Genomic DNA, 26,328 nt, shown 5'->3' on the forward strand with positions numbered 1-26,328 from the left:
ACTGGTTCGTTAGCTGGGGCTTAAGCACACAGCATAGGTCATCCAAGCAGAGGGAAAGTAACCCCCCCCCCCCCATATATCCTGAGGATCTAAATACCATCTCAGGACTACTACAAAATAGTCCAGGGTATCACTTTAGGGATCTGGATTTTTCTGAGAATAGATTTGTGGCTACTCTGGTCTGGGCTAATTTTGCTAACCTCCCCAGCTCAGGACCCTGGACAGGTGTACAGCACTGAATAAGCCGGAAGACGGGATGTGAAACCCTGAGAGTCGATTTGGTGGTTTGAAGAAAGCCGCCTTCGAACTTAAATAGGGCAGATATCTTTGCAAGCAACACAGTGGAAAGCTACCTCAGCCAAAATGTGCATGCTCTGCAGATGAGAGGGATGAGAGGCTGCTGCTCTCCCAAGAAGTACTCGTAAAGTTGGGGGGACAGAGAGGTGCTAAAAAACCCTCACCAGTATCTATTACTGTAAAGTGCCAGAAGCAATTATGATGTCATGTGTTGTCTAAAATTGGAGCAGTGAGACAGCTTGGGATGCAGTCAGAGCTAATAAACCAAATAAAATCCTTCGAGTTTTACTGCATCATATTGTTTCTTTACACAATTATAAGCAGCAAGGAAGGCATCTGCCACATTACGGTCGATTTATTCCTTCTTCATTTTCTCTTTTCTCTTTCCTTCCTTTGTTAAAAAGAAAGTATGTGAAGTGGGATTGGTTGGAGATAAATTTCAACAGTTACGGCAGGAAAAAGAGGTGCTATTATTTTTTTTTCAATGTCTTCCTGGATAGATATAATGTGACTTATTGTTGCGAGCCTTGAAAATAGACCCTGATTAAAATATGCTTTCCTGTTCTGTACTACCTTTAGCATCAAGCCTCTGAGAAAGAAACAAAGAGTTTCCCATCTTAAATGAGCAAGAGAAAATAAAAAGGATGCCTGCCACTTGGGATTCGTCTAGTGAATTCTACCTAAGAAGGTCCAGCACAAGAGGGCTAATTTCTTTAAAAGGTGTTCCTTTAATCAGGTTCCTAAATTCAAACATTTGTTTCTTTAATTTCCTTTGGATCTGACAGCATTAAGTTGAGAAAAGTCAGGAGCTTATTTTTTCATTTTCCGTGTGATGAAAACATGCCTACTTTCCATGTGGTTTTCAGATGAGATCAGTTGACTTATTTCTCTTCAGTGCTGACAACAGGAGAGCTGCAAGGGGAAATTTCAGGACACAGAAGCTGCCAGGTTTCCTTGTACTCGTCCCCACTCGGCCAGACAAGCCAGTCCCTTAGAGTCTAACCAAGGAATTTATTCAGAGAGAGGGGTGGAGATATTTTGTTTTGTGTTTGTTTATTTCCCTTCACAAGCTGCAAAAATCACTGAGAAGTGATTAAAGAAAAGAATGATCAAAATATGCACCATCATTTCTTCTGAATCCCAACAACCTTCTGAGGTCAACTTATTTCTACTAACCTCAGGCTCCCTCCCTTTCTATCCAACTCTCTGCAGTCCTACATGCAAGAAGCCAAGCTAGCATTAATTATGTGAACTGCATCTGCACACAGGTTGTAGGAGCTCTCAGACCACATCTGTTGAATGCCAAGGCCAAAAACACCCAACTCCACAGGGATGTTGTTTGCTATGCCCTTTTGGTCATCAGTAGATTGATTTTCATGTTCTGGCTAAACAAACAGTTAGCAATGCTGAGCGTTGTTTCTTGTTTTGCACTGAAGACCCAATTAGCAAACACGGTCAATGAACAGGTCGAGAGTTGAGGTTCAGATGGGCTTCTTGAGGCCAAACTTCTCCGTTTGAACAGCTTTCCACTGACCTTTGTCCTCATCACAGGTGATCTCCTGTGAAACATGTCACGAAACTCCATGCGTGGAGCCAGTGAGGAAATAAATCGTGGTTTATCCAAATGTCATGTGTCACTGCACAGACAAATCAAATGGCTCCAGAAAGATCATTACTGATAAAGAATGAACTGCTAGCACAGAAACGTAAAGATCTAGGTCAGGAAGGGTCTGAGCTGTAAGGAAAAATAAAATACACAGCGAATGTTTAGAGCCGGACTGGGTTAAGACTAGTTTAAACTGGATGCTACTTCTAACTCATGATAAACCAGCTCTGTGGGTCGTGGTATGTGGGTGATCACCTGTTAGCAAACAATAGGATTTCCTGTCATTGGCTGTAAGTCTGCCATTATAAATTCACATGAGATTTATAGTTTTCTGAGCCTTGTTGGCAGAGTTACGGGCCAATAACACAACAGGAATGGCAATCTGGCTAGTTGTCTTGCCCACCACACATTTTTTACAGATTATAGTCTTCAAGACGCCAAGGAGTTATAAGACCCAAATAATAAATCCACCAGAGGTCAGAGCTACAGGGATCATGTTAGACTCTAACCCATGAAACACACATGTGCTGACAGGATTTGTCTATTTATCTCCTGTGAAATGCTGTTGACTAGCAGACCCATTGCTATAACAGCTACCCAGAGGGAGAATAAATTAAGCACTGGTCCATCTACCTACCTCTTCTGTAATCCAACCATAGGAGTGGTCTGGAGTCCTCTCTCCCACCAGGTGCACCTGGAGTCACCAGCTGGCTGACACTGCCTTGTGCAAAAGGGGAGCAGAAGATACCCAAACAGCAAGGGTCAGCTCTCTTGGAGTATTTATAGCCTCTACAATTCATTATGCCCCCTCCTCTTAGGCAACACAATAGTGACAGCAATTAGAACAATGGAGAGGGTGGCCATACATGGACTGCCCTTTCATGAAAGGAGAAATATTTTCCCAAGGCTGGACTTCTCCAACCGAAAGCATTTGTGACCAGCTCCCAGCATTTTGGGTAGAAAAACAAAACCAACCTAAACAAATCTAACAACTACCCCTGACTTCATAACTCACACGCCTTTAGGTAGTCATACAGAGGAAGTGATGTGTGACAACATTCATCTAAGACAATCCTTGGAGCTGATCCCAAATTCTCAAGACCATCGATTTTAACTGTTTAATAGTTTTCTAATCGGCATTCTCCTTTTTCACTACCAGTGGTGTAGAGTCACCAACCCTTCATCAATTCCCTCTCTACAGAGGAACTGAGTAAAATGAAGCTAAACATTGTCTGAAATCTACCTCAAGGTAGGCAAAAGCCAACGTCTCTTCATACAATGTTCTAGTAACTTGGTTACTAACTGGGTTAAAAACTAATTTGGCTAGTAGCATAGAATCAACTTGGTTTATCATGGTCCACAAAAGAAGCTTCGTATCGTCAAGAAGACAGATAAGGAACACTACAAAATAACTCTGGTACCAGAGTAGCTTTGCCAATATTTACGTTCTGATTTTCCAACCAGATCACATCTACTGGCTCTCCTTTTGCCTTACTGATCCTCTTTCCAAGCCCCCTGCCACTGCTCAGTCAGTGAACACACTTGGTCCTACCTTCTCCTTTGCACCACATAATGGTGAAGCACACATCTTGCTTACTAATCTTCCCTCTGTGCTGGCTGCCCAGAAAGCAGATGTATCCTTATATGCAAAGAGAAAGAATCCATAAGTTTGAATCTAAGGAAAGTTTAGAATGCCCTTTTTTAACCCAAATATCCCCCTGCCTCCAATCCTACCATCAAGAGCCATTTGGTTGAGTCTTAAAGGATAGTTGTGTTTGGTTTTTTACCAAGTCAATGTCACAAATAAATACCCAGTGAAAATATAGACCTCAATTCATAGAGCCGTCCGTCTACTGCCATTCAAGCACAAAGCCTGGGCTTTCCTTTTTTACAACATCTCTGCCCTTCAGGACATAAGGACCTCTACCCGATATTTGGGGACTCTTCTGTGTATCTTAGGCCACAGAGAAAAGTAGATGCCCCCCACCCAGCACAGTTATATGGCCTCAGTGAGTTTCATCATCTATAATCCATAAGCTACCTGAGGCACTCTTCATGAATAGTCCATATCTCACAAGGTAATGAGACTAATGGCTTCACCAACATGGCTTTTCTGACTACCTGAAAATATGTAATTCTCTCCTGCTGGCAGCAAATGGTCTACCCACAAGGGTTGAGCTTCTAGGGTACTCCCTCAAGTTCTTCTTGGCTGCTCCTACTTAGTACTTACCCCACACCATCTCTCCTGCTACTTACTCCACACCTTCCTCCATTAATCATCCTTCCTATGTTCCTCCCCACTAATGTCATCCATCCTCCTCTCTGATTCTCCTCTCTTTCATTCAAGGACCTGCCTATGTGGTGTAGAAAAAGGAATAGTCTAGCTCCCTAGTTCTTACTCTATCTTCTTTCTAGCGTTTTTGGTTATGGTCCTATCTTAGGACCATAAGGACCCACTTTGAAGGTCAGAAAATAGAAATTGGCTGTTTCTTGTAGTTTCTAAAAGCAACATGGATGTTTCTGATTAATGGAATGGGGTGAAGGATGGGGATAGGATAATCATATAAAGGAAGTGAGGAAAGAGGAAACATGGACATTAATATCTCGAAATATTATCTGACTTCACCAGATATTGGCATTTAGCACTTGAAGAAAAGCAAAAAACTATGAAGTAACTGTGCTAAGTGATAGAGTACTCCCACTTACAGGGCTGTAAAAAAGTTAAAATAATACATGTCAAGTTACTTAACATAGTTCTTGGCACAAAATAAGCGATTAGAAAATGTTAGTTATTGTTATGATTATCAAGAAGGAAGAAACTGAATTGGAAATAGCCTAGGGGAACACACACACACACACATACACACACACACATCTGGAAAACTCCACTACTGCTCAAGCTTAATGAAAGCCAGCAAAACTACCATCTTGGTTTTTTCTTCCTCACCAATTTCTCTTTGAATCAGCTTTTCTCTTATAGCAATTAGGAAGCTTCATCCTACTGACCTGCTACAAATTATTAGATCCCGGGGAAGTCCACTTTATCTGCACTCAAACTCTTAGTTAATTTTTGGCCTATTCTTTATAAAATTTCCAACAGGGATTTTGCCGCACCTGTAATTATATCAAAACACTCTTAACAAAAATTCAACATCAGTCTGATATTGTAGCAGATAATGCTCCTTCAGAGTGGCACTATTAGGCCTCCAATGACAGGATGCTGAGTGGAGTGCTCCCCTCCAAGTCACAACAGAGACCCTTTGACAACAGGTAAATACTACAAAACTATTCATTAGAGCCTGCATATAACACACCATCACTGCAGGGAAAGCCAGTTTAAAATCATAAATGTCAAGACATAATTAGCTTAAAGGTCAGGTTTAATTACAGTTGTTGAAACTGAAATACACTAATTACTGCAACCATGTTGGAAAATTATTTTAATGGTTTAGAATGTTTTGTCGTTACCTTTGTTTTTACCAAATGATGGTTCTTATTGCTTGATGAGAAGGAAAAAAAAAAAATTGGTGACGGGCATTTGCTTCCCAGCGTGGATGGAAGCAGAGAACAAAACAGAGTGCTGATGGAAAAGCCCACAACTCCAAACAGCTCTGCAGAACAGTTGCTCCTTGTTATTGTATTATTAATCATTTTCTTATAATCGGTTCTTTAGATATAATTTTAATGAAGCTTCAAGGAAGGCTCAATGCATTATACTGTAACAACAAAGGAAGCACATTTATCACTCGGTTCGTAGGTTTAATGGCAAAACAAATCAATAAATAAACAACTGGTGAGAAAATAACTCAATAAGTGGAAAAAGTTGTTTACCTGTAGGATTTCTAAGATTTCTACCGGGAATATTTATTGACTCACCTAAGTATTTTTGTTGAGTTTTTTATCATCTTTTTCCTTTGGGTTTCCAAAGCCCAGAAAGTTTGAACAATCTTTCATTTAATTTTATTTTGTTTTGTCTCCTGTTTTGTTTAAAAGGGGGGAAAAAAGTAATAATACCTTTCAAAGTTTGGCTCTGTGTTAAAAAAGAGTATAAAAGAAAAAACTGCACAAGGAATTTAAGTGATAAGCAACCACAAGTTACCAGAAGCTCCTCATAATTGGTAAGAAAAGGCCTTTGGAAGATATGGTCTGAATACTGATATATATCCCCATAGGGGAAAAGCAAGTTTTATGCAGTGCACTTCTGGTATGGAGATTAGCTCGCCTGAAGAGAACTGAAACATCAATTTCTGGAGGAAAAAAATATTGTTAAAATGAGGCAAGAACCTACAGAATGTGTTTTGTCAAAATGGAGAACAAAGAGCTAAGGAAACAGTGTTTTACTCTCTGAAAGACACATTGAAGGAGACAGTTTTAGTTAAGAGAGGAGAAACTGCATGACACCAAAGCATTTAAGTAGCTCCAAAGAACCCACTTGTGACAAAGCGAGAGCTGAGCTCTTTGCCAGGGAGCCACAGACAATGCAAGGAGAGTCTGCACTCTGCTCTAGTTCAATAATGGAAAAAGAAAATGACATTTAATTAAGAGTTGCCTGCCTTCCAGGTACTTATGACATTGAAATCAGTGTGGACATAAGGCATTAAAGCTGACATCAACATAGTTCACCCAAGAAGTCATTTACTTAAGATTTACATCCAACTGCAAAAGAAAAGTGAAAATTTATGAAAGGTTTCCATCTGGCAGGCTGTATCATTAGTATTCACACTGATAGCAGCAATGATTTAAATTTCTTAATCTAAGTGAAGATATACATCAAAAAATTCCCCTAAAATATGTCTAATAGCTCTAACTGACTTCTTTATTAGAGTCTGCCTGTGAAAAAAATGTCAGATATCAATGAAGAAGTCATCAAATGTTAATTTCAGTCTATTCAGCTAATAGAAATTCATAATAAAGTGGCATCATTATGGCTGAAACCCCCACCCAAACTCTCTGAAAGAGACACAATAAACTAAGTACTTTTCATTGCTTTAAAAAATAAAACCTGATTGCCTTGTTTGATCTGGTTATAGCAAGCATTTCAAGTCATAACAATGATTATTTATTAAATATCAATAGCTCTTTTGGGGGATGGAGGCGAGGGTGGAGGCAGCAGCCCTTGGCATGCGTTGTTCAGGGCCTATGAATAAATCCTGTTAACAGAGAGGAGGAAATAAGTATAAATCTCTTACTGCAGGAGAAGCACTGTGCCATCCATTTTTCTGAATTAAAGCACACTGTCACTACAAAATGCCCTCATGTTGTCAAAACAGGACTGTGTAAGAAGATAAACCCTTGATACCCTCTCTTAAAACTGTAGATAGAGAAGTGTTTAAAACAAAAAGACATGTGGTTTACATAGCAGAAAACAAACCCAAGACTTAGCATATTTTCTGATGATACTAGGTACAGATTTAAAATATGTTCAACTTTAAAAAAGGTTAATACAATTTCAGGAGTTCCATGTAAGCTATCACAGAAATAAAGAAAAGAGCAAGAGTCCTACAATCAGGAGACAGGCTGACATTAAATTTGATTCCACCACATTTTAGCCTGTGACCTTGACAGCTATTTATCCTCCCTAGTCTACTGTTGTCCCCACCTGGAAAATAATGCTTAGTTCATAGGGTTGTTGGTCTATGAGTGAGATGTTAAATAAGAAGTTCCCAAAACAATGGTTCACAAGGAGTTTCTAGCTATGAAAAGTTCTTCAAAGTTCTCCACAGAACTGAAAATACTGTGTGCTTTGTGGAGTTCCTAGGCTCTTCCTAGGCCCACCTAGACCTAATAGTCTTAGGTACAGGAGTTGAAGGAAGAGGGTGTGACAGACACTATTAGCTATCTATACCACTCTTCCTCCTTGCTAAGGAAATGTCAGGTGCATCCAAATATGTCACAAAAATATGCCATGAAAATAGACCACTTCCATAATCTAGGAAATAACCATGATTGGTTTTATGTTGGGTATCTGTGATCATAATTAGCGCTATTAATCAAATACTTCTAGCTCTCTACCTTCCATGTACAAGACAGTCTTGCATTTCCTGGCTTTTCTGTGTTTTTTTGATGCGACTCTGTTATTAGTTATAATTAATGGATCAGGAATACAAATAACATTGAGATTTAATGAACTATGTGAAACGCTCTCTTTTCCCGCTGGTACAATAACCAGCTATGTTTAAGATGGTGGCTGCTTCCTCATCCTGAGTTCCCAACTGATGCAGAAAGAAATCCCAGTCAATTCACGATGGGCATGGAATGTGACTAATAAATAAACCTTTGTTGTTTCAAGCCACTGAGATTTTAGAGTTGTCTATTCCCATAGCAACTCCTGAACAATCCTTACTCCTGCAATAGATATTTCCTACTGGGACCAAATGAAATGAATAAGAAATGAAAAGAGAGAGATTAATGAGGGAAAAGGCCTTATTTGTCCAGTTTTTATGCAATGTGTGAGTATTTGATTCTATCAGAGCAAGGAGGGAATATCAAGGTAGACTTCATAGAGGAAGTAATGCTTGAAATGAAGTATGGTCTTAAAATACTTGAGAAGTTTACCAAATTGGTTGGAGTGGAGGATAAATGCATTTCAGACAGAGAGAGTAATTAAACAAGTACAGGAGGTCATACTCTCAAAGATTTGTCTAAAGAGATAAGCAAGATATCAGAGAAGTATTTACATAGTCCTTATGGCATTTGAACTTTATTCGATGGGCTAGGGGCTTTTCTCCTATAAAACCTATGGGAAAAACAAAAACAAAAAACCTATGGCAATTGTTATATGTCCATGGACAATTCCAGATTTTGAGTGAAATAACAATGCCATCATCACCATCACTGATGTTAGCTGCCACACGGTGTATCCCATGACATAAAAAGATTGGCTGCAGCTTACACATAACCTCCTCTTTCTGTTCTATTGAGAAAAGAATACTGGAGTTCAAAATTGCGAGATCCCTATTTAAAAAGTAAATCACTAACAATCTTCAATTCCTTAACTCAATTAGTAGCAGATATTCAATTCACACTTTACAAATGATCCTCAACCACTGATCGGTCCTGACAAAGAACTTCTACTGCAGGCACTGGGACCCATCAAAGAATTATAAGCAGAGGAGTGACATGACTATAAATGCACATTTTAGAAAAAAATTTCTAGAAACAATGGATATAATTAATGGGGCAAGATGATGTCTAGGACATCACTTAGGAGACTGTGGCAATCACAGGCCATTACACCTTACATGGAAAAAGGCAAGAAGGGGCATGTGTCCATCTGCCAAATTCCAAGAGATGAAAATGCGTCTTTCTTGAGGTCTGTGGTTATTTGAAAAGTACCTTCAGATAAAGTATTTTTTTTTCTCCCAATAATCCCTCAGTAGAAGCACTTACTCACCTACTCCCACCATATGTGTCTCCTTGCTCTCTGTCTCTCTTCTCTAATCATTGCTTCATCCCTCCCTTGGGAGAACTCCTAAGTATGTTTTAAGACTTTGAGCAGTTGTACAGTTGGTGGAGCGGGGTATTTTTCCCTTTTTCTAGAAAACCATGGGATGACAACCCCGGTCAAGATAATGAGGCTCTGCACTAAGACAATGATAATGAAAGGAAGAAGAGATAAAACAAGTTGATGGTGAGCTTCAGAACTTGATACACCTTTATATTAACAGCAGAACCCATTTTTCTGGTTGAATTGTCAGATTCCTAGATTGTGGTAGGCACTCAACAAATATTTGCTGAATAAATATGTAAGTTTGACAAACAAAATGCAAAGCATAGAATGTATGAAGATAGATCAACAATGATGCTTACTCTAAGAGTTTCTAGCATTGCTGTTAATCCAAAATCTTACATCATAGATGGCACCAACCGCCTCCCCTTCATTTTCCGCACTCATAGAAATCATTTTAAATGGACCACTATAGGGGCACATGGGTGACTCAGTTAGTTAAGCATATGACTTCAACTCAGATCATGATCTCAGGGTCCGGGGATCAAATCCCATATGGGGCTCCATGTTCAGTGTGCAATCTGCTTGTCTCTCTCCCTCTGCCCCTCCCCCTCCTTGTGCTCTCTCTCATTCTTTCTCTCAAACAAATAAAATCTTTAAAAAAAAAAGTAAAATGAAATAAAACACATTAACCACTATAATATTCCACTGATTTGTTAGACACATCATCAAAAGCCCTCAGAAGACATTGCTTCAGAAAATAGTTGCCAATTGATCCAAGTTGGCAAGGTACATGAGACCCGATTGCCCACTTATGGGACTTACTAATGTATTTAAGGAGATTGAAAGGAATCAAGAAGCAAACCAAAAAAAGAAAGAACCATAGTCTGTTTTATTCCTACTCTTTCTTTGTTTCTTGGGATTCTGTCCTAATGAAGGAAAACTAGAGCATTTGAAGTCAGCAGATGCTGGCTGACAGGTCTCCAGTCTCAAGCAATGAAGAGTAGATCTGTGTGGGTTGAGAAAGGACGGAAAGAATGGAGTGGATGTGTTGGCCTATGCAAACTACTTATTTTGAGAGGAAAAAAAAAAGAAATTTGTCCTATTTGTTTTGTTAAGATAAAATCTGCAAAGACGCCTCTTACACAGAATTTTTCAGAACGAACCATCTAAGACAAATAAGAGTTATGAAAAGCACATCATGCCATAAAGCAAGAACTAGATCATCTCACCCTGCTCTCACAGTGAATTCAGAGAGTTACCAGAGAGAGTATCAGTCACCCATCCTGGTCCCTATAGTTTGAGGATCAGAACTACTTCCAGGAACGATAGCAATCACTTATTGAACACCTAGTTTGTACTAGACAATACATAAGAATTTTGCTTAGTCTATCAAAGTCAAGACTATATATCTTGGAATCATGAATGGTGAAAAGCCATATTTCTCTTTTATTTGTATCATTATTACCACCTGACACATGACAGGGATCAAGGCTCAGTAAGATTAAGGAACTTACGCTTATATCACGTAACAAACAAAGTCTGTCCGGTTCCAAAACTAAACATAGGAACCACTATGATATACAGAAACTGCTCAATGTCATTTTTCAAATTACAGCCAGGCAGCTGGGCTAAGACTGAAGCTTCAGAAAACAATATAATCCCCAAGTGTCACAGTAACACTTCTGTTTAGGAACATAATACTGACAAGTCTCTGAAAATGAACACCATTCAGCAGACCCAACCTGTTTAATGACGAACAGTGTCCTGCTATGTACAGCTAACATTGGCATATAAAACACTTTATGAGGCCTTTATTGACCTGTTAATGTCACTCTCGGGGCTAACTGAGTAGTACATTATCTACAATGGGACTGTGGAAACCCGTATCCAATGGCAATCACTAGGACTAACCCAGAAACATACAGTTAAGCTGGGCTGGCTGCCATCAGATAAATGAAGAACTTTGGCTGATTAATCTTCCTAGGGCAACAACACAGATAAAGTAGTGCCCTGGTGAACTGACTGGCTCTCTTTTTCAAGAAGTAGACACCACTCAGGCATTGGCAAATACTAGATGATTTTACATTACATCAGGCAAGAAATAGGGCATTCTGGAAATGTGCTTTCTCAACATTTGGTGCCTCCAAAATAGGGGAAGAAAAAAAAATCCTGGCAGAATTATTTGGAAAGATGAAAAATGGAAGTGCCATTATGAACCCTTTTCCAATGGTAAATAACCAAGCTTTTATTGGATGGATGTAATTAGAGACAGATTTCAGTGCAGCTTGGATACAGCTGCTTCTGTCCTCCTGGCACCAGACTGTTGCTGGATCATTCTGTGGCCATTGGCAATTTAGCCAATCAGTTCCACCTCGGTGCACCCAGCTGACCTCCTTCTTCACTGAGATGATGGACCTGCTTATTAAGACTGCCCAGAATTCCAAAATGAAGACTCAAAATCACAAAGGCACCTTGAAATATACACCTCGGATGACACTTCTATCAGGCTTTATCTTATTTTAGTGTTTGTTCTGGGTATGTTGGTGTTTTAGGAGGCCCTTTGGGAAAAAAATCCTACAATCAGCTGACACCTCTCTGTCACTGAAAGGTAACGGTTTTGCTTCTCCCAAAGATCAGAAAGAATTAAAGTACAATGTCTACTGTCTATTTGCAGGAGGGGAGGTGTGCAAAGGCCTCTGTAAATCATTAAGAAATAGACTATCCACAACAGAGAACAATATTTGCAAATTCTCAAGGGCCTTTCTTCTTAAACCAAAATCGCTTGCTCTTTATGGATATGTAAAATTGGGGGAAAGTTGTCTCTCAATGTCCTAAATATGGTCATATAAAATAATGATCAGATGTCATGATGGTCCCAAAGTTTCTGTGACTTGAGAGAAGCAGCAAACAGGGTAAGAACATCCCTGGCCTCAGATAAGTCATTCGTGGTCTCTACAGGGATGTGGTTACAAGCTTCAGACTAACACTCTGAACACTCATCTTGACAAGAAAGCCTTATCAACACCTGGACCCAAGAATCTTCAGATCAGAGAAGTCCCAGTTTCTGTAGAGTTCTGAAACAATACAAGTAATACTTGGCATTATTAGGAAATAAGGAAGGGAAACCCTTAACCCAGTCTCTGTCCTTTAGCATTTTACAGTTTCAGTCTCCTTATCATCACAAGAATCAAGTGCTCTCTGGTCAGGAGAAGAGAGGCACCACCAATTCAAACAGGGCCTAAAGTTATTCGTCTCCACCCTACATGGTGAGTAACGAAAGGACTCTGGTCATAGCCCTTGCCTCACAATTTGGAGCACAGAAATGTTCCTTAAAGTTGCTCCACAGATGTTTATGGCATTAAATTACAGTCAGCATTGATATACCAAATGTCCCTTTCTTAGTTTGGAATGGAAAGCGTAACACTATTTTATAAAAGCTCTAAATGTAGTCCTGTCTTTGTTTTCAAGGTGACTGCAAAGAGAAATGGCTTCTTTATTTTATTGGTACTTAATTCCTAAACATGAGGAGACTGAATATATCACTGTCTTAGGGAAGAGGTCCAACAAACAGCTATTGGACAGTAATCTCAAGGGGTGACTCGATCAACCTTCAAGTTACTTAGTTATTAAGGGCTATTAGAGTTATTAAGAGTACCCTCAATAAAAAAAAATTTATTTACATAAAATCCAAATTCCTTACTATATTAAATACTATTGCAACATAAAAAATGACCCGAAACACGGCAGTTTAAAACAACAATTTACCATCTCACACAGTTTTTAAGTGTCAGAAATCTAGAAATGGTTTAGCTGGGTAGTTCCAGTTCAGGGTCCCTCGTGGACCTGCTACAAGTTATTGGCTAGAACAGCAATGACCCAATAGCTTGACTTGGGCTAGAGGATTCACTTCCAAACTTACTCATGCTGCTGTTGACAGGAAGCTACATTTGCTCACCATGTGAGGCTCCTCATAATGTTGTTCTCAAGATGGTAACTGGTTCCCCCCATAGCAAGTGATCCAAAAAAGAGAAGGATAAAGAAGGAGAGCACACATTCAAAATGGAAACTACAATGTCTCTTATAGTTAATCTCAGATGTCACATACCACAACTTCTGCTATCTTCTATTGGTCACACAGACTAACCCCTAGTACCATGTATGAAAGGACCACACAAGAGTATCAACTGGGAGGCTTGCTATCACATTTATCAAGGCCCATAATGCCCAACATGATATCTTCCTTGCCTACTTCTCATGTAAACTATGGTCAAGCAACAGGGCTTTTATTAATTTAATTTTATTTCATTTTAATTCCAGTGTAGTTAACATACAGTGTTATATTAGTTTCAGGTGTACAATATAGTGATTCAATAATTCCACATATCACCCAGTGCTCCTCACAAGTGCACTCTTTAATTATCTTTGATCATCCATTTCACCCATCCCCCCTCTGGTAACTATCAGTTTGTTCTCTATAGTTAAGAGTCTGTTTCTTGGGGCATCTGGGTGGTTCAGTTGGTTAAGCATCTACCTTCAGCTCAGGTCATAATCTCAGAGTCCTGGGATCAAACCCCACATTGGGATCCATGCTCAGTGGGGAATCTGCTTCTCCTTCTCCCTCTGCCCCTCCCCCGCCACTTGTGCTCTCTCTCCCTCTCAAATAAATAAATAAAATCTTTAAAAATTTCTCACTTTAAAAAAAAGAGTGTGTCTCTCTTTTTTTTCTTTGCTGCTTTTTCTTTCTTAAATTCCATAAATGAGTGAAATCAAGTCTTTTTCTGACTGATTTATTTTGTTTAGCATTATACTAGCTCTATTTATGTCATTGCAAATGACAGGATCATATTCTTTTTATGGCTGAATAATATTCCATTACATAGATAGATAGATAGATAGATATCACATCTTCTTAATCCATTCATCTATTAATGGACACTTGGGATGCTTTCATAATTTGGCTATTGTAAATAATGCTGCTATAAACATAGAGATGCATGTATCCCTTTGAATTAGTGTTTTTATATTTTTTAGGTAACTAAGTAGTGAGATTACTAGATTGTAGGGTGGTTCTAAAGAAGGACATTTATAGCAATACAGGTCTACCCTAAGAAGCAAGAAAAATCTCAAATAACCTAATCTTACACCTAGAGGAACTAAAAAAGAAAAACAAACAAAACCCAAAACCAGCAGAAGAATGGAAATAATAAAGATTACAGCAGAAATAAATTATACAGAAACTTTCAAAAAATAAAACAATAGATCAGATCAATGATGCCAGGAGCTGGCTCCTTGAGAAGGCCAATAAAAACATCCAACTAGACTTATTAAAAGAGAGAGAAAAAGAGAGAGAGAGAGATAAAAAAGGACTCACATAAAATCGCTAATGAAAAGAAATAACTATATATAGAAATACAATTAGAAGAGAATATTATGAAAAACTATATGCCAACAAATTAGACAAGCTAGAAGAAATGGATAAAGTCCTAGAAACATATAAACTACCAAAACTGAGGCAGGAATAAACAGAAAATCTGAACAGACCAATTCCCATCAAGGAGTAATCAGTAATCAAAAAACTCCCAACAGATGAAAGTCCAGGACCAGCTTCACAGGTGAATTCCACCAAAGATTTAAAGAAGAGCCAATACCTACTCTTCTCAAACTATTCCAAAAAATAAAAAAGGGAAACGTCAAAATTCATTCTATGAGGCCAGTATACTCTGACACCAAAACCAGATAAAGCCACCACAAAAAAAGAGAACTACAGGCCAATATCTGATGAACATAGATGCAAAAACCCTCAACAAAGTACTAACAAATAGGATCCAATAATACATTAAGAAAGTCATTCACCATGATCAAGTGGAATTTATTCCCAGGATGCAAGGTTGGTTCAATATATACAAATCAATCACCATGATACATCACATCAACAATAGAAAGAATACATCGAAAGATGAATGGATCAAGAAGCTGTGGTCTATGTATACAATGGAATATTCCTCAGCCATCAGAAAGGACAAATACCCACCATTTGCTTCAAAGTGGATGGAACTGAAGGGTATTGTGCTGAGTGAAATAAGTCAATTGGAGAAGGACAAACATTATATGGTCTCATTCATTTGGGGAATATAAAAAATAGTGAAAGGGAATAAAGGGGAAAGGAGAGAAAATGAGTGAAAATATCAGTGAGGGTGATAAAACATGAGAGACACCTAACTCTGAACAAGGGGTAGTGGAAAGGGAGGTGGGCAGGGGGTTGGGGTGACTGGGTGACAGGCACTGAGAGGGGCACTTGGTGGGATGAGCACTGGGTGTTATGCTATATGTTGGCAAATTGAACTCCAATTAAAAAAAAGAAAAAAAGAAAGAAAGGAATGTCCCCTCAAAATTAAAAAAAATTAAAAAAATAAACAAGAGAAAGAATAAAAACCATATGATCATTTCAATAGATGCAGAAAAAAAAGCATTTGACAGAGTATAACATCTGTTCCTGATAAAAACCCTCAACAGAGTAGATTTAGGGGGAACATACCTCAACGTCATAAAGGCCATATATGAAAAACCCATAGTGAACATCATACTCAATGGGGGAAAACTGGGAGCCTTTCCCTTCAGGGAACAGGACAGGTCTACTCTCACCACTTCTACTCAACACAGTACTGGAAATCCTAGCCACAGCAATCGGACAACAAAAAGAAATAAAAGGTAACACGGCCTTTTGGCAGTTCTTAGAACACCCCGAAATGTTTCCTTCCTTGGTTTCTCTTTATATGCTCTTCCTTATGCCTGGAAGGATTCTCATCAGTTCTCCAAATGGAAAATTGTTCTCACCCATTTAAACACCATCTTCTCAGATAGGCCTCCTCAAGCCATCTACTTGAAAGAATTTCCTCCATCTGATGTTCTGTTATTTCTGTCTTTCGTAGCACATTTACTTTTACTCAGGTATCTACTTGCCTGTCGCCTTTTTCTAAATATAATAAGCCTCGTAAAGGCAGGGACCCTGTCTGTCATGTCCACAGCTGAATCTCCATTGCCTGCCACAAAACTGGTGCTCAATAAATATTTGTTGTCTGAATGAAAAAAGCAGAGTCCACAGTTCATCCCAGTCACTATCTTGTTCTCTAACACCTTGACTCATGCCTATACAGTGGGCGAGAGGACATTTCCCCAAGGCAAGCATCAAAGAAAACCTTAAGATCCTTATTTGCTGCCACATTCCCCCATCTCACAACTCAGCTTCCATTAAATGGTCCCAGACAACAGAGTCCAAACTGGTTCAGCACCCTTAAGATTTCTCTCACCACCTTCTGCTGTGGTATCAGGCTCTTCTCTGAAAGCCTCTGGAAAGTCAAACTACAATCAACCCACCATCTTCCAGCTAAACTAGCCTCTTTGGACCTGTGGCAGGCATCTTGCTTCTACCCGGTTGCCACATACTCCGTTTCTACTGCTCAGACCAATATCTTTAGTGCCTTCTGTCTGTGTGAGCTCTCCAATTCAGCATTACTCACGGATATCAAATTCCTGATCTTTCTCAGCTTCTCATCCTATAGATTTGTGTCAAGCCTGGCTCCACACCCACACTCAACCAGAACTCCCAGAATCCGTGCCGGGGCCCAGCAATCAAGCATCAGGCTGAATCTGAACAATGTAAGAAGTTCAGACAACCGGTTACTCCTTGTTTTTCTATGGCCTCTTGCTCTCTAGGGATCTCGTTATCATTTGAAGTCCCATATACAAGGTTTTCAAATGCGGAAATTCTTTGAGTTTATCTTTCTTCCATTGGTTTTAGTTAGGGCACAAGTGCTGATCTTAACCAGGTGCAGGATACACGGAAACACTTTATCAGATGGTCTATGCCTTCAACCCTAATTCTATACTGCAAAGTGAAATCTTCCAGTAGACCCAGGGTCAAGCCCAAATTCTAAATTTACCCTCAGTTTCCCGATCCATGAAGTAACAATATAAGCTTAGATGTTCTCCAAAACCTTCCTAAATTTTGAAAGTGTAATATACAATGTCAAGTCACAGGTGGCTTTCCTTAGTTTCTCTATCTCTGATCTTTCAGGTACCTCTGAAACAGATGCCAGTTCCTTCAGCCACTCGCATGAGATCCAAAGCTCCAGTTCTCCCCTTCATATGCATTCCCTCCATCTAATAGCCTCCAAGCTCTGCCTGGATCCTTCCTTCTCCTTCTTTCCTCAAAGATGCCTTTGAAGCAGCTTCTCCAAACTGGAATGGTTCCACATCCCGAGACTTGTACTCCCCTCCAGAAATCTTTGTACTTGTACTGTACAAATCACCTTTGCCACGGTTGCTCCTGCTCAGTGGCACAGCTCAACTTTCTAGTCAACTAAGATAGTCAGGGAAGGCCAAAGGGTTTCTTTATTACACTTTCCTATTAACATCCAAGGCCAAAGGGTTTCTTTATTAACGCCTTTCTATTAACATCCAAGGCCAGAAAGGAAAAATAAGAAAATTAATCCATTTAATCTGAAGGCCAAAATTATAGATACAAAATATAGATCTATAGATACTACATCTATATCTATCTTTCTAACTCATTATTGGAAGGTATTTCAAAGCACACTTTTTAAATCAGTTTACATGAAACGTTCTCAACTGTCTGCTTTCATGTTAAATAACCAAGAACTCTTACACAAGTTTTGGACTCTCAGAATTAGAGCTGGAGTCACTCTTGGGAATTGTTAAATACTTGTTAAGTACAAAAGCAAATCATAAAATAATAGTCTGAACATATCACATTCTGTTTCCAACGTTACCTGAGCCTTGCATTGCTCTCTGTCATATTTTTGGGCATATATGGAAATCAAAAGAAGAAACTATGTTGCCTTTACTAGTGAGCAAAGTATCTTTTTTATAATGTTTAATTTAACAGTGGTGACTAAATCCCACTCTTTTAAACCTTTTACATAAACACAAACACACACACACACACACATACATACGCGCATATATTAGAAAACCTTCCAGGGAAAATTTCCAGCTAATACTATCACAAAACATTCAAACACAATCTGCTTTCATTAAAAATACAGTAATTCTACTCATTTTTCATATACCTCAGGAAACTTTTCAAATTTGTGGAGTAATGAAAGGTTGCTTTTCCTCAGCCTGAACCCCGTTTCTCCACATTCTCTTAAAACAACTTGTGTCAGAAAATACTTTTTTAATCTTCTTTTTTATTAAATCCTTACTGATATTTTTTCTGTAGAAAAACCAAGAGATATCATTCAGTCTGTAGTTAAAGAAGCCCACTTGTGCATTCCTATCAGAGGTTTTAAACTAAGAGGATTTCATCAAAATCTATCATGAAAGAGTCTCTCCGTTATGCAACATACCAAGAGAAATGAAGTGTCTCAAAATTATCTCCTCTTGAGTACCAGTCCCGTCTGCTTCCTACCACACACATTTTGGCTATATCATCATCTGTTTAAATTCATTAATTGTTTTACTCTTCTTTTGCTAATGGTTATTAATCTGCCTTCAAGATAGGTTAAAGTCATGCAAGCAAATGAACATCTCAAGGCAGGAAATCCATTTCACAAGCCTGCTTTATTGTCATGACTTATCTAGTTATTTTTAATAAAATGGTGATTATTTAAAGGACTGGTTAGAAAGAGCCAAGTACTTTGGTAAAATTAAAAACAGTTCCATTAGTAGGGTATTAAGTACATATGAGAAATGTGATTTTCTTAGTATTAGATATCTCTAGTTTTAAATATAGATACAGACGAAGGCACAGGTTATTGATCAAGCTTTGTAAAATAACCATTTGCATTAGGATAAGAGAATAAAGCAAGTCGTTGTTTTACTTTACTGAGTATATCAAGCTATTTCGTACATTAAATATCAATTGTTTCACCCTGAAAAAGAAACAGGTATCATGTGTCCCAAATGTTAAGAAAAACAAAAGAGAGAAAGCTGTCAGTAAAAAGGAAGGACTAGGGAGGTCTGGGTGGCTCAGTGGTAGAGTGTCTGCCTTCAGTTCAGGGCATGATCCCAGGGTCCTGGGATCCAGTCCCGCATCAGGGCCCCTGCAGGGAGCCTGCTTCTCCCTCTGCCTATGTCTCCGTCTCTCTCTCTCTCTGTATGTCTCTCATGAATAAATAAAGTCTTTAAAAAATAAAAAAGGGTTAAAATGGGGAAAAATGGTAACAATTTTTAAAACCTTGATTTACTGAAACTATTCTCATTTTCATTTCTGATTCTCTTATAACCAGAACCTATGATAAGCCACAGGTGTTTTTTCATTGCCCACATATCTTCCCCCAAACTCAGTTCTAGATCTCTTTCTTTCCTCCTTCTGTAGCTATGCTTCATTCAGTTCCATGGAATTCACCTGCTTCCATGGCTTTAATGACCATGGCTATGTCTCCCCAGCCGCTTCTCGAAGCATTGCCAGGACAGTTCTGCTTGGAATTCATGTCAACACATCAAAAGGCACTCTTGTTGCCTTCTATTCCAAACAGTCTAACCTCATCTCAATTTTCCTAGAAATCACCATATTTATGTCTATCTAGTTTGGATTCTTGAAATTAATTTTTCGTCTACTTATCCGTCTTGTCTACAGATCAGTTTCCAGACTAGAGTTTCAGCAGTGTGATTGTTCTTAACCCACTTTTCCCTTTTCAGTAGTCAGTCAGCATCATAGTCCCAGCTACTGTTATTTAGTTATCCTAAACTACTTAAGCTGCTACTTTCTGAGCCCTAACTCCTGACTCCCAAGGGACTGCCATCAATGGATTAGGACTTTATTAAAAGATGTCAAAGTCACATACATGATAGTTCTTGTAGAAGGATCTTTTCTTCCTGAGTTTTTGTCAGGCTCCTGGGCTTTCTCTGCCTGTGATTATGGCGGTGATCCACTGTTTCCTCTTCCAGAATATCCAGAAAATTTGCATTTTCCAAACTCCCTTGCAGCTGGTTTGAGACCATTTGGCTGAGTTCCAGCCAGTGGAATGAAATGGGAATTACATAGTTATTTTCCCTACCTGATGCTTAAAACATCCCATATGATACCTCATATGTTTCTATGGTCATACTGGCAGTCACCTGTCCCAGAAGATACAGCAAACAGATGGAGGAGAGCCACCCTACCTCCATTAGACTATAGTAGAATAAAGAAATGAATGTATATAATGTTCAGCTCCTGAAATTCAGGGGTTTCTTGTTACAGCAAGTGGCATTGTCACCCACCATTTCATTCTACCTCCCAATACACAGGCCCTTTGGTGAGATGGCCAAAGACTTTGGGAACAAAGGTCAGTAACTTTCTTAATCTATGTTCATTCTTAATGAGGGACAAAAACTGGAGAAAAAAGCAGGCCATCAAAATGGGATCCACAGCAAGAAATCATAGGGATATGTGATACAGTCAGCATACTGCAAAGCAATACATAGGACTGGCTGCAGGCATCCTATAAACATTTACCATTTCTATCCTACAAGGACCAAGAAACTCTCCCCAGAACCCCTCCCACCTTATAACTGAAATAAAATGTCGAAACTCTATCCCTTCATAGCCTATCTTGTTTCTGACTCTTCTAATTCCCTCCAGACTGTCTCATTGGTTTGGACTCTTTGTCTTGCTCTGGATTTCAGCTTATTCCAGAAACCTCCTTTTAGATCTTCTTGGGACTCCAGGCTCTATAGGGCCAGCCTTGCTCCACAGCCAGCTCAGGATCTGTGAACTCCAACCCGGCCCTCGAGATCCAGGGTACAACAGCCCCCACTTGTTAGTTCTGAAGCATTTCAGTCTCACTCAGGACCCTTAACCCTGCCCACATGTCTGTAAATAGCCCCATCATTAAACCATCTTCAAAATATGATTCAAATTTCTGTTTTCTACCAGGAATTTAGCAAAAAAGGAAGGAAAGAGGGAAGGAAGGAAGGAAGGAAGGAAGGAAGGAAGGAAGGAAGGAAGGAAGGAAGGAAGGAAGGAAGAGAGAGAGAGAAGGAAAGAAAGAAAGAAAGAAAGAAAGAAAGAAAGAAAGAAAGAAAGAAGAAAGAAAGAAAGAAAGAAAGAAAGAAAGAAAGAAAGAAAGAAAGAAAGGAAGGAAGGAAGGAAGAAAGAAAGAAGAAAGAAAGAAAGAAAGAAAGAAAGAAAGAAAGAAAGAAAGAAAGAAAGAAAGAAAGAAAGAAAGAAAGAAAAGGGCAAGCAGAAGCATTATAGTCTTTGTAGATTTGGCCATTATAAATCTGGAGACATGTGTGGTCCAATCAGAGCACCCCATTCAAGACAAAACAGCACAAATGCCAAAATGACTAAATTAAAGTAGTTTGAAGCCATTTGCAATCCACCACAACACCAGATACAAATCTTAGCAAATCTCACTAGGCACACGAGCAGAATGTTGTCATAGGCTCTTCACTGTTCCTGGGAATTCAGCTGTCAATGACATTCTCTATGTTAAAAATTATAATACAAATAAAAAAACACCTTGCTATGCTGTCTCCATTGCCCTTTCAAAATAACTAATTATCCTACAAGAGGTTATTCCCAACACGCCAATCTCTTGTTTCTTGAACCAAACCCAACAGCATGCAAGGTTGGAAAAAACCACAACTCTAACCAGGCAGCGAATATACCTCTACCTTTAGCCTTCCAGAAGCTCTGAAAGCCCTCCTCCCGGCAGAGGTTTCTTCGCAATTGACACCACAGATGGGCCTAAGTATGTTTTTTGCCCTAAGACATAAAGAAAGGTTTGCATTTTTAGAAATATGGTGTGCTCCACACAGAAGAGAGAGGAATCAGGTTTTTTGGTTTAGGGGTCTTTTGTTTTTGTTTCTGTTTTTGTTTTTTTACTTCAAAGCACATTGTCTCTTTGCCAGGCAAAGGACAATGAACCATTCCCAATGACTATTTGCAAGGTGCAGGGTGAAAGTATTTTTCTGCATATTGTTAAAACCAGGCAATGAGTCAATGAAAAAAATTTCCCATGAAATGGTTTTTAGATGTACTTGCTCATTGTTCGTACAAGCATTTATCTTAAAAGGATATGCTCATCTGTTCCAGTCACTAACATTTATACCTATCCAAGCCACAATTAACTCCTACTGAAAATGTTGTTTTCATGATTATTGTGGAACTTAATCTTGTTTACAGACAAATCCAGCTTAGTTATTTGAACCAGGCATCTCTTGCAAAACAGTCTACATCATTGTAGATAGACCACAAAATACCTTCTAGGCAAATGCTCCCCACAATCTGTCACCATGGCAATGCGATATCAGTGTTCCATGGATGGAAGGGGAGGGATAGAGGGACTTCCCAAATATTCTTGTTACCTTCAACAGAACACTGACATGACCGTGTGTGTGTGTGTGTGTGTGTAAATATTATATCTCAATATTAACCTATAGCCAAAATATGCCAGAAACATTTCCATAAAACCATGTGATCTTTGTGGATGCAGTTCTTATAAATCTGCAGACACATGTGGTTCAATCAGAACACTCCATTCAAAGAAAAATAGCACAACAATCAAAATTGTTACAAAATACTTCAAACCCACTGTAATCCACCCAAGCATCAATATTCCTCTGCTTTTCTCTGCTTTTCCCTCACCTGCATCTGCTACCAAGAGTGAGTTTTTCAAATGGCCCAAACCTTTCTCCCCCATATAGCCACTATCACCTCTGTCACAGATGTCACTAACGTAGATTGACCTAAATTTCTCTCAGCCAACGATAATCTCCCCCTCTCTTTGGGAGTATGGAGAAAAGAAGCTGGAAAATGGAGGAGATGATATATGCAAGCAGTTTTCCCATAACAAAATGTTAATATTTAAATAAATGAAAAAAAATATTTAAATAAACGTAATACGGGCAGCCCCGGTGGCTCAGTGGTTTAGCGCCACCTTCAGCCCAGGGTGTGATCCTGGAGACCCGGGATGGAATCCCACGTTGGGCTCCCTGCATGGGGCCTGCTTCTCCCTCTACCTGTGTCTCTGCCTCTGTGTGTGTGTGTGTGTGTCTTGTGAATAAATAAATAAAATCTTAAAAAATAAATAAATAAATGAATGAATAGATGAATAAATAAATATATGTAATACAAAATTTGTACATTTTTACTTTAGTCAACTTTCTATCTTGAGGAACATAAAATCAAACTAGCTCAGGAAAAATGGGGGACGGGGTTACTGCAAGGAAATAATAGGCATCCTTTGAGCATCCAAAGTCAGAAAACTAAATATATCAGGGCCTCTCTGGAAATTGTAAATTTAAAAACTGAGTCTTCCCTTTCTGTTTCTCAGGGGCCTGTCTCTATCTCTGTTTACGTGCTCTGTCCTCTTTGTTTCTCTTCCTAAGCTTCTCTGTTTATTCATCTTATACATGACCTATAATAGGGACCTCAGCGTCTGTTCTGTTAGCCTGGGTCTCCTAGTCAAACCTCCTTCTCTGTGTCTTAGCTCAACATCCCAACAGAAAGAGTCTAATTAGCTACTCATAAAACAATGAATCCACTAGCCTGGCTTAGAGATTCTTCCCTAGTTCAATGAGCCGTAGCTTGGAGATGGGGGTCCCATGGGAGATAACACTTTCACTTGCAAAGAATATATCCTACTCTTCAGCCACACCTTTGGGATTCTGGAATCCAAGTGAAAACCAAAATTATAACCCTGATATTTGACATGAGCTTTTGATGTGCTCTGATGGATCAGCTCATTCACCGTTCATTCCAATGCCCTTCTTCTACTGCAGACAGATAAAAAGCTACATTCCTCGGACTCCCTTGAAGAGAGACTTTGGATATAAACTACTTTGCACTAAGTTAGAAGCCCTCTCATGAACTTTTAGAAGGTGAGGATGAGGTGGAGATCTTCCTCCTGCTTTGGATTTGCTGTTGCAAATATGGCCATGGAAATATTAGGGTTTATTTACTGTGGCAGAATTTTATGCCCACCCCAGGCCTCATGTAAGTAGGAGTAGAAGAAGTCAGGAAGCTGGTCCTAAATCACAGCCAAGGTGGTGTGTTCCTGAGGATATAGTTCCAGCGGCAGCTTTCTGATTCCCCACATTCCTGGCAAAAGGAGCAAGTACCCTGAGAGCCAGTTAAGTATGCTTGTGGTGGAGGTCATTCTCAAAGGCCTGGCCTACATCTGAAACCTACAGCACTTCCAAAGATTTTCCAAGCACTAGATCCTTACATTAAACCTCTTTCTGCTAAAAATAGCCATAGCAGTTCTATTCCTACAACTGAAAGAATCGCTAGGCCTAGATCAATAAGATTCAGCGCACAAGTCAAAACCTAGAGGAGAGAGAAAGATGAACAACCACAGATTGTCTCATGGGGACTGCAAAATTACCCTGAGGTAATTGAGAGGCTTAGTTTCTCCATTCTGGTTGACTAAATGTAGAGGATATCTTTGGATACAATCATATAAAGTATTATACAAGTATCCTCTTTTGAAAAAGGAAAAACAGAGCTCAAAGGTAGTTAAAATGGTAAAAATAGTACTCAGAAACTACTGCAAGACAGGAAAAGATACCCCAGGATAGAATTGGCCTCAATTCCAAACATAACAAAAATAAATAAATAAATTCTTCTAGCCAAGAAGCAGGATGAGGTATCAGTGGAGAGAAAATTACTAAGAGGAAATTTTAGGGATGAGGGGGATTCTGGTTAAGTAAACGTCAAAGGATTCTTGGTAAAGGCAGACCAGGGTGATCAATGTCACCTGAGGAATCATGCAGGATAAGGAATTTGATCAGATAATCAGATAGTATGGTCAGATATCAAGGGTGGAGGGTTCGCTCTACACTCACTAAGCAGGATTTTTGCTGAAATTGGCTCATACAAAGACGGACATAGACATCCAAAAGTCAAGGTCCAGTTGACAAGAGGGTTCAGAGGAACCAAACTAAAGTTTAGTTAAGAAGAGATTCTTTGTCACCTTTATAACAGCCCAAGAGATAGGAATTAGGATTCTTATGGTGGGGGCTCTAAGGAAATGAAAAAGACTAGTCTCTTGGTGATAAAGTAAAATGATCATCACACTTAGAGATCTATAAGAAACTAACAGAGAGAATACAGTTGACGCTGAAGGGGGAGAAAAATCACCCTCCTTGAACCAGCAAGATGACCATCATGTTGAGAACAAGTTTAGCAGCCACAGAAACCACAGTAACAGATTAAAAAGTGGACAGGTGAATGGAAACTAGCCAGGGTATCTGCAGCAGGTGAACTTTAGCAGAGGCCAGACCATGAAATACTCAGAATAAGTAGACAAATGTCCACTCTCTCATCAACCAGTAGTGCAGCCCAGTTCTCCTAGCTTGAGCCTCAGGGTCATTCTTACTGAAGTCAATATGTGGCCATATTTCTAACCTTAACTTGCCAAAAGTAACACAAATATAAAGGAAGATTCAAATACTTTCTTTTTTTAAGATTTAATTTATTTTTTCATGAGCGACACAGAGAGAGAGGCAGGCAGAGACATAGGCAGAGGGAGAAGCAGGCTCCATGTAAGGAGCCTGATGTGGGACTCGATCCCAGGACCGTGGGATCACGCCTTGAGCCGAAGACAGATGCTCAACCGCTGAGCCACCCAGACGTCCCTAAAATACTTTCTTACTGGGGTTCTACCACAATGTCAGAAGGAAAGGTACACATATATGTGGACTTGAAAAACAAGGACATGCCTTAATACATACAGACATATAGAACTAAGAGAAGAAGAAAAAGAAAAAAATTAGAGACTGATATAAACAAAGGGAAAGATCAATTTCAAAAGGAAAGAGGATGACAATGGCAATGGTAAAAAGGAATTTCTTAAACAACATGTATTGAGTGCCTACATGACCGAGGCATTGTCCTAAGCTCTGGGGATATTGAAGTGAATAAGAGAGACAGGTGATGAGACTTAAGATATTCCGAAAGTAGGTTAGGGTAAGATCAAGGAAACAATTTTGACAGGCACATTGTCTCCTTGTTAGGAAACAA

The 26,328-nt window shown here is 39.2% G+C and overlaps 1 long non-coding RNA gene across 9 annotated transcripts in view; it reads right to left on the minus strand.

The window, feature by feature from the left end:
• Positions 1-294: 294 nt before the first annotated feature.
• Positions 295-26,328, minus strand: part of LOC144302755 (uncharacterized) — a 74,673-nt gene continuing 48,639 nt past the window's right edge. For 2 of the 9 annotated variants that reach the window (XR_013369820.1, XR_013369816.1), the window contains exons 5-11: positions 21,978-22,068; positions 20,162-20,322; positions 18,443-18,588; positions 5,372-5,619; positions 3,456-3,542; positions 2,541-2,624; positions 300-2,032 (exon numbers count right to left, since the gene is read on the minus strand). This is a non-coding gene — a long non-coding RNA (uncharacterized LOC144302755). Of the gene's footprint in view, positions 2,033-2,540; positions 2,625-3,455; positions 3,543-5,371; positions 5,620-9,296; positions 9,488-18,442; positions 18,589-20,161; positions 20,323-21,977; positions 22,069-26,328 lie in introns of all 9 variants that reach the window. The other 7 variants (XR_013369821.1, XR_013369824.1, XR_013369851.1 and 4 more) reach the window with 5 other exon arrangements.

The sequence above is a fragment of the Canis aureus genome, chromosome 2 (genome assembly GCF_053574225.1).
Source record: "Canis aureus isolate CA01 chromosome 2, VMU_Caureus_v.1.0, whole genome shotgun sequence".
NCBI lineage: Eukaryota > Metazoa > Chordata > Mammalia > Carnivora > Canidae > Canis > Canis aureus.